Genomic DNA, 7,535 nt, shown 5'->3' with positions numbered 1-7,535 from the left:
CCCTAAAACTTAGAACTACTTAAACCTAACTAACCTAAGAACATCACACACATCCATGCCCGAGGCAGGACTCGAACCTGCGACCGTAGCGGTCGCTCGGTTCCAGACTGTAGCGCCTAGAACCTCTCGGCCACAACAGCCGGCCCAAAACTATCGATAGCTTCGCCACGGCTCGGTTATTGGAGGTACGAATACATTGTGTAGTTTGTATTCATTGCCGCTAGGTGTCATTTGTCTTCTATTTGCTTGGCTCACATGTTGCTAAATGGCTACTCTGCAGCAGAAATCATTTTGTGTCCTCTAGGTTGCGAAGCGTAATTCCGTGATAACAGTGCAAAGTCTGGTTCAGGTACCAAACTGATCCTCCGAATGGATGGGACCTTCGCAGATGGCATCGACGGTTTATATGCAGAGGACGTGTATATAAAGGAAAGAGTACTGGCTGCCTTCGTGTTTCCGACGAAAATGTCCCACGAAATCAGACCGATTTCTAACATAGTTCTAAAAGATCAACTTGTCGTCGCAGTCGGCAGTTACAGCTGTCTGCAATAACAAGTTGGCGTGTTTAGAGACGTCGGTTGGTTATCAAGTCTTACAAGTCACAGCTGTTGCGGGCTCAGTGTCACGACGACAAATGCAAACATGTGGCATTTTCTGACGAGTTTCAGAATGATTAAAACTTTATCACAGCGCTCTGTGTTCAGTGACGAAGTGACTTCCCCAGTTACTCATAAGTTAAACAAACACAATGTTCGAATCTGGGCCCCAGACAACCTATATGCACACACCGAACATGTACGAGATTCACCCTGAATCAATCTGTTTTGTGAGATATCATACTCATCTGTGTAGGACTCACGCCTCTTTGAAGGAAACACGGTCAACTGTCAGTAGTATGTTGCTATGTTACAAAACTGTTCGTTTCCTGCCGGCCGGTGTGTCCGTGCGGTTCTAGGCGCTTCAGTCTGGAACCGAACGACCGCTACGGTCGCAGGTTCGAATCCTACCTCGGGCATGGATGTGTGTGATGTCCTTAGGTTGGTTAGGTTTAAGTAGTTCTAAGTTCTAGGGGACTGATGACCTCATATGTTAAGTCCCATAGTGCTCAGAGCCATTTGAAACATTTTTTTGGTCGTTCCCGTGACTGAACGTGAAGAACTTCATTTTTCAACAAGATGGGCACCCCCTCACTGGAGTCGCCAAGGACGTGAATGTATGAATGAATCTCTGCTGCCGGTCGTTGTGGCCGAGCGGTTCTAGCCGCTTCAGTCTGGAACCGCGCGACCGCTACGGTCGCAGGTTCGAATCTTGCCTCGGGTATGGATGTGTGTGATGTCCTTAGGTTATTTAGGTTTAAGTAGTTCTAAGTCTATGGGACTGATGACTTCAGATGTTAAGTCCCATAGTGCTCAGAGCCATTAGAACCATGTGAAACTCTGCGGGGCCCTTGGATTGTTTGTCAACAGGCGATGACTTGGCACATCTCAGCTGGCATTCACGGTAACCGGTTTTCACGAGCAGCGACTTCTACATGTGGAGTTTCAGTTATGCAGCAACACTACAACAGAGTCCGCAACGATAGCTGAGTGGTGTCTGCGTTCGTCAGGGCAGCAGTGCGCACCGCGCTCGGCCGTCCACGCCGCTGCGCGCGCGGAGTGTTTTGTTTTACTTCCTCGTCACCGCGCTTCTCAGTCGAACAAGCTCTAATGGCCAACTCTTACAGGAAGAACACTCTTAAGTTCACCTCCTCAAATTAATACGCTCGACCCAAAGCACTGGCCCTCGAACGCTTCCTACGCTAAGACGTGAAGATCCCTTGTGACGAACTCGTCGGCATACACCTATCGATCATTAGCAGCGTCGTTTATGTTAATATGACCTCCGACGCTGCCTGCAACGAGATTATTCAAAGGACGTGACATGGACTAAAATTTCGGCACTCCGACGGCAACGTCGGTCCTATGGATGTCAACCATGCAGGACTTGGCCTTCGGACGATCCGTGTATTCGAACTGCCTTTCGAGGTGAAAGAAGATGAAGTCATCGTGGCGCTAAGCCCATTCGGAACATTCCAGAGCCACGTAGCCGAGACATGGGCACAGTTTACGACGTATCCGGTGCTTAATGGTGTGAGACAAGTCCGAATCGATCTCAAACGGCACGTTCCATCGTACATTTCTATCGGCGGCTGCCGTGCGGTGGTCATTTACGACGGACAACCTCGAACATGTTCCGGTTGTGGCAAGGAAGGCCACGTCCGTAATGAATGCCTGCAACGCCGCATAACACAACTACAGCACGACTATACGAACACCGACAGAACCACAACCACCATTCCAATCACCTATGCGGTGACACTGCACGTCCAGCCCTCACAAGACGCCGTTCATGAGCGTCTCTCTGGACCGATACTCCCGGAGGCGACCCAGCACCTTGACACCGGCGGTGCCGCCCGTGAACATGTCCAACAGCCGGACACACCCACGCTAGAAGATCACAAGGATACCAATGAGAGTGTTCTGTAGAATGACGACCGCATCATAGCACCCGCTGCTTTTGTACCGGAACGACGTAAATCTCTTCCTTCCTCAGACACCGAAACTCATTGCCGAAAGCAGAAGTCGCCCAAACGACGAAAAAAACGCCGCAAGACATCAGAATCGACCATTGAGCCCCTTCCGCAGGACGAAGAGATGGCACATCACTCTGACGGAGAACACGATAACACTTTCTCCTCTGCCACGGAGACGCGTCATCCACAAGACTGTGAACCGTCCAACAGAGATCGTGCGCAAGCCCCGCGCCCAGAAGCCAAGGAACACAGCACGCCTGTTGTCACCGACGCAATTGAGCCGACTCGGCCAGCGCTGCCACCTCTCGCCGATGTCAAACCTGTCGGACATTTTTATGGGCGGATGACACGGATTTCCCACCTCCATCTGATGCGGAAATGAGATCTTTTCCTCCGTTAGACCCACACTAAAATGGGGGAAGTTTCTACGGCGACTCCTGAGACTTCTATGGACTTCACGCATCCACCACGACAATCTTCACCAGCTACGAACCTATCGGCAGCACGGATCTCCCATCAGGCGTACCGAATAGCTACTATCAATACTAATAATATCGGCTCCCACGTTAAAATTCAACTGCTCCGTGACACGCTAAGAGCAGCGGACATCGAAATCGCTCTGTTACAAAAACTGAGGACAGCAACTTGGACTGGGTGTTATGGATATGAGACGTACGCCGCCCCTGCAGCTATGAAACACACAGGTGCAGCCATCCTCCTACGAGAAGGGATTGCAGTTTCCGATGTCGCATACCTCCCAACGGCGCGAGGGGTGGCCAAACAGTTGAATGACTCAAAATCATAAATCTCTACGCCCCATAGGGCACCGATAAACGGAAGGATCGCTCCCAGTTCTACGCAAAAGATATCACGCCTTTATTCCTCGGCCGATACGATCATCTCATCGTAGGTGGAGATTTCAACTGTGTTCTCGAGCGCACAGACCAATACTCCCATTTCACCACATGTCCGGAACTTCGCTTCTTCGTCCACCGCCTTCGTCTCCTCGACACTTGGCGTGTGGTACACGGCGACCGCCCGGGGTATACACACATCACGAGCCACTCCGCTAGCCGACTTGATAGAATATACATCTCTGACGCTCTAAAATCAGTTCTCCTCGACGCGGAACGTTGGCCGTCTGCATTTTCGGATCATGACATCTACATCTGTACCATGAACCTACGTCGTCAATCTATATGGCGCAGTGCAGGACCTTGGAAACTCAATGTCACGCTACTGCGGGACCCTGAATGTCGACAACAGGTCACCGACACGTGGCACACCTGTGTTCAACGCATTATGCGTTACGAGGCCACATTGCAGTGGTGGTTGCTGTGCGCCAAACCGGCCATCCGACCCACATTGACACACTATGGCAGAGCCAAAGCCAGGTGGAATCACCACACAACTGATTTCTACTATAGCGCTCTACGTGAACTCATGGATCATCCTCCATCCCCGGATCGTCTACAAGAAGCTCAACGCATCAAGGCAAAGATTTTAACCTTGACCAGACGCCGTCTAGAGGGAGCCATTGTACGAGCACGCAGCCAAGATAGGATTAACGGTGAAGAACCTTCTATGCATCATATTGTTCAAAATGTTCGTCGACGCCGACAGGCTTTAATGACAACTTTAGACCTGCCTGATGGACGACGGCTGACTTCGCAAGCTACCATTGCGGATGCATTCACAACGCACTATAGACTTTTCTATCAAGAAGTACCTGTCGGTGCAGAGGCCATTGCTGAGGCTGCCCAGAAGACACTTGGTACTCTAAACGTAGCAGCTGCAACCCTCCTGACTTCTGAAGTGACCACCGACGACGTCCAAGGCGCTGTGGCAAAAGGGTCTCTGAATCGATCTCCCGGCCCGGATGGTTCACCTCTCGAATTTTACAGAACCTTCCAAGATTTGATGTTGCCACGATGGAGGGACATGTACTGGGAACTTTTATCCGGCGCGGCGAACCCGCCACCAATGTTCATGGAAGGCTTACTTGTACCAGTCCCGAAACCCGCAGGAGGAACACGACTCGACAGTTATCGGCCTATCACGTTACTCAATTCCGACTTCAAGATTTTCACACGCCTTCTAGCAGTGCGACTCAAACATGTCACCAGACGTTGTTTCCCACGAACAAACATCCTTAGGCGGCGATCGTAATATACAGGCAGCCCTCAGTGAATATCGAGATGTGATCGCTGTGGCAACACACTCGCGACTGCCAGGCGCTTTACTCTCCATCGACTTCAAACGTTTGACCGCATCAATCATGCATTCCTCAACGCAGTGATGGACCGAATGGCAATTCCCCCGACGTTCACGCAAGTGATTATGCGGCTACTTCGTGGAGCAACGTCCAGACTTCTCGTTAACGGCAGACTTACAGAACCTATACGGATTGAACGCTCAGTACGGCAGGGTTGCCCTTTGTCGACGGTGCTTTATACCATTGCGATGGAACCACTCATTTGCGGATTACGACGACGTTTGACAGGTATTCCACTCCGGGGTCATATGTTCCGCTGCCGAGATTACGCGGACGACTTGGCCCTCGTCTTACGTTCAGCGGCCGACGTACAAGCTGCGATGCAGTGAATTACCCGTTACAGTGCAGGGGCAGGGAGCGCTATGAACGTGGCAAAATCATGCACCATGAAGATCGGCCGCGGCCTTCCCGCAGACAGCGTAGTCCTATTTCAACTGGTGGACACCCTTCGTTGTCTCGGCTTGGTGTACACGCGAGACATTCGCCGCACCTCGGCGATCAATTTTCGGGCGCTACTCCAAATTATCCGGGCCAACATACAAAATCACATACTCCGCCCGCTGAATATGTGCCAGAGAGTCACCTTCGTCAGCACCCATCTGGCAGCCCGGATACCCCATATAGCGCAGATTCTGCCCATCACTGCGACAGTGGCGGCCAGATTACAGGCGGCTTTCGGGTATTTTATATGTTCTGGACACATCTTCAAAGTCCAGTATGAAGCTCTCACCTTACCGAAGCGGGACGGTGGCCTCGATCTGGTTAATGTGAGAGCCAGGACTACGGCACTTAACACCAATACTATGCTCCGGTTGTGGAAAAGCCAAAATGCTAGTTTTACTGGAAGCTCACACCTGTTTCGAGACGCCCACCGACGTCTCTGGCACACATCCCATCTCCGATGTCGCATATAGGCCGTTTCTTTTTAGAATTCACTTACACATGCACCGAGCTCCGCAGAACCAGGAAGACCATCACCCGCGACATCTACAGCCTTCTCCGAAAGTCTCCACAACGAAACTCTGTCGAAACACGTCCCCCCCAGGTTTCATGGCCTATAGTTTGGAAAACGATCCACCAACCATATCACACCACCCCTATGTGGTACCTTCTCGTCAACGGCAAGTATACTACAAGACAGAAACTGCATCGCATCGCACTTGTGGACTCACCCCTGTGCCTCAAGTGCATTGTTGAAGATACAGATTTACATTGTTTTGAGTGTGGGCCAGCAGCATCTGTCTGGACCCTCGTACAGAAGATTGTGGCTTTCTACCTCCGAGTACCACCATATCACGTTTCTCCTAGAATGATGGTACATCCCGACACGACCTACTTTCCATCAGCTAAGTGGCACGCCATCACATGGATCAGTGGCATGGCTGTCAACTACCTCTTACGGGACGACATCGTCGATCCGGCGGACTTTTGGACACGCCTCCAAGTACAGCACCGCACTCTTCGCCGACATCGACACTATCGGGCCACTTTTGCGAACTATTTACAGAATATTTTCACCGGCCCGCCTCAAAGTTGGAATCTCAACGAACCGTGCCAGCCAAGACTGGACGATCCCACGTTCCCCTTTAATGGTCAATGGTAGAATGCATTTTGTTCTGATGGCGCGCCAAAGTGGAGCATGGCGCGGAAGTATACCTATTTTTTTCACTTCTCTTTTCTCCTGCTCTTCTAAGTTTTTTTTCCTTACACATGTTTATCCTTTTCACGCATAGCTCTCTATCTGCAGCCTATTTGTTTTCTTCCTCCTGTGCTCCCCCCCCCCCCCCCCAAAAAAAAAAAAACATAAGAAAAAAAATTGGGTTGCTGCTGATGGTGAGACTGTGTACTCATTTATGTTAACAAAAAAAAAATAAAAAAAGAAGGCCGTTGCGGAAATATAGTTACCTTTTATGTTTTACCTTTCCAAAGGATATTGTGTTATTTTATGAAGAACGTCGTCTTTTATTTTCATACACAAGAGGTTTTTATTTGTTTTCTTCTTACCTGCAACCAAAAAAATTTTTAAAAAAGTTGGTAGGGCATTTGATATTAAAAAGAAAGTGGTCAGCGTGACGGATTGTCGTCCTACGGCACCGGGTTCGATTACCGGATAGGTCGGAGAGTTTTATCCGCTAAGGGACTGGGTGTTGTGTTGTCTTCAACATTATTTCATCCCCATCCGGCTCGCAGGTCGCCCAGTGTGGCATCGAATGCAATAAGACCTGCACCACGGCGGCCGGACCTGCCCCGCAAGGGGCCTCCTGGCCAATGACGCCAAACGCTCATTTCCATTACCACCTCAGAGCCCAGAAGAGTTGAATAACCGGATCCGTACTGCCATAACGTCATTGACGACGGATATGCTTACCCGAGTGCAGGAGGAATTCGGGTATCAATGTGATTTGCTTCGTGTCACTGGTGGAGGACATACTGAACATCTGTAATCTAAACTTGAGAGATTTGTAAATATGTGTCCCAAGTTTCATAATTTGTATATATGAACGTTTAATGAATATATGCTTTCGAAATATGTATATTCACTTTGAAACAATCCGTAATTTAATCCGCCAAGGGTTGAAGTACGTGGTCGGAAGAGATTTGATATCGGACAGCATTGAGGGTACAGAAGCTAATACCGAGTAAAGATGTTACATTGTAAAGCATGTCACATGATTGTGTTCATTCGAG

Source organism: Schistocerca cancellata, chromosome 2 (assembly GCF_023864275.1).
Source record: "Schistocerca cancellata isolate TAMUIC-IGC-003103 chromosome 2, iqSchCanc2.1, whole genome shotgun sequence".
NCBI classification, from domain to species: domain Eukaryota; kingdom Metazoa; phylum Arthropoda; class Insecta; order Orthoptera; family Acrididae; genus Schistocerca; species Schistocerca cancellata.
The sequence above is the reverse complement of the archived record's forward strand: the minus strand, read 5'-3'. Positions refer to the sequence as shown.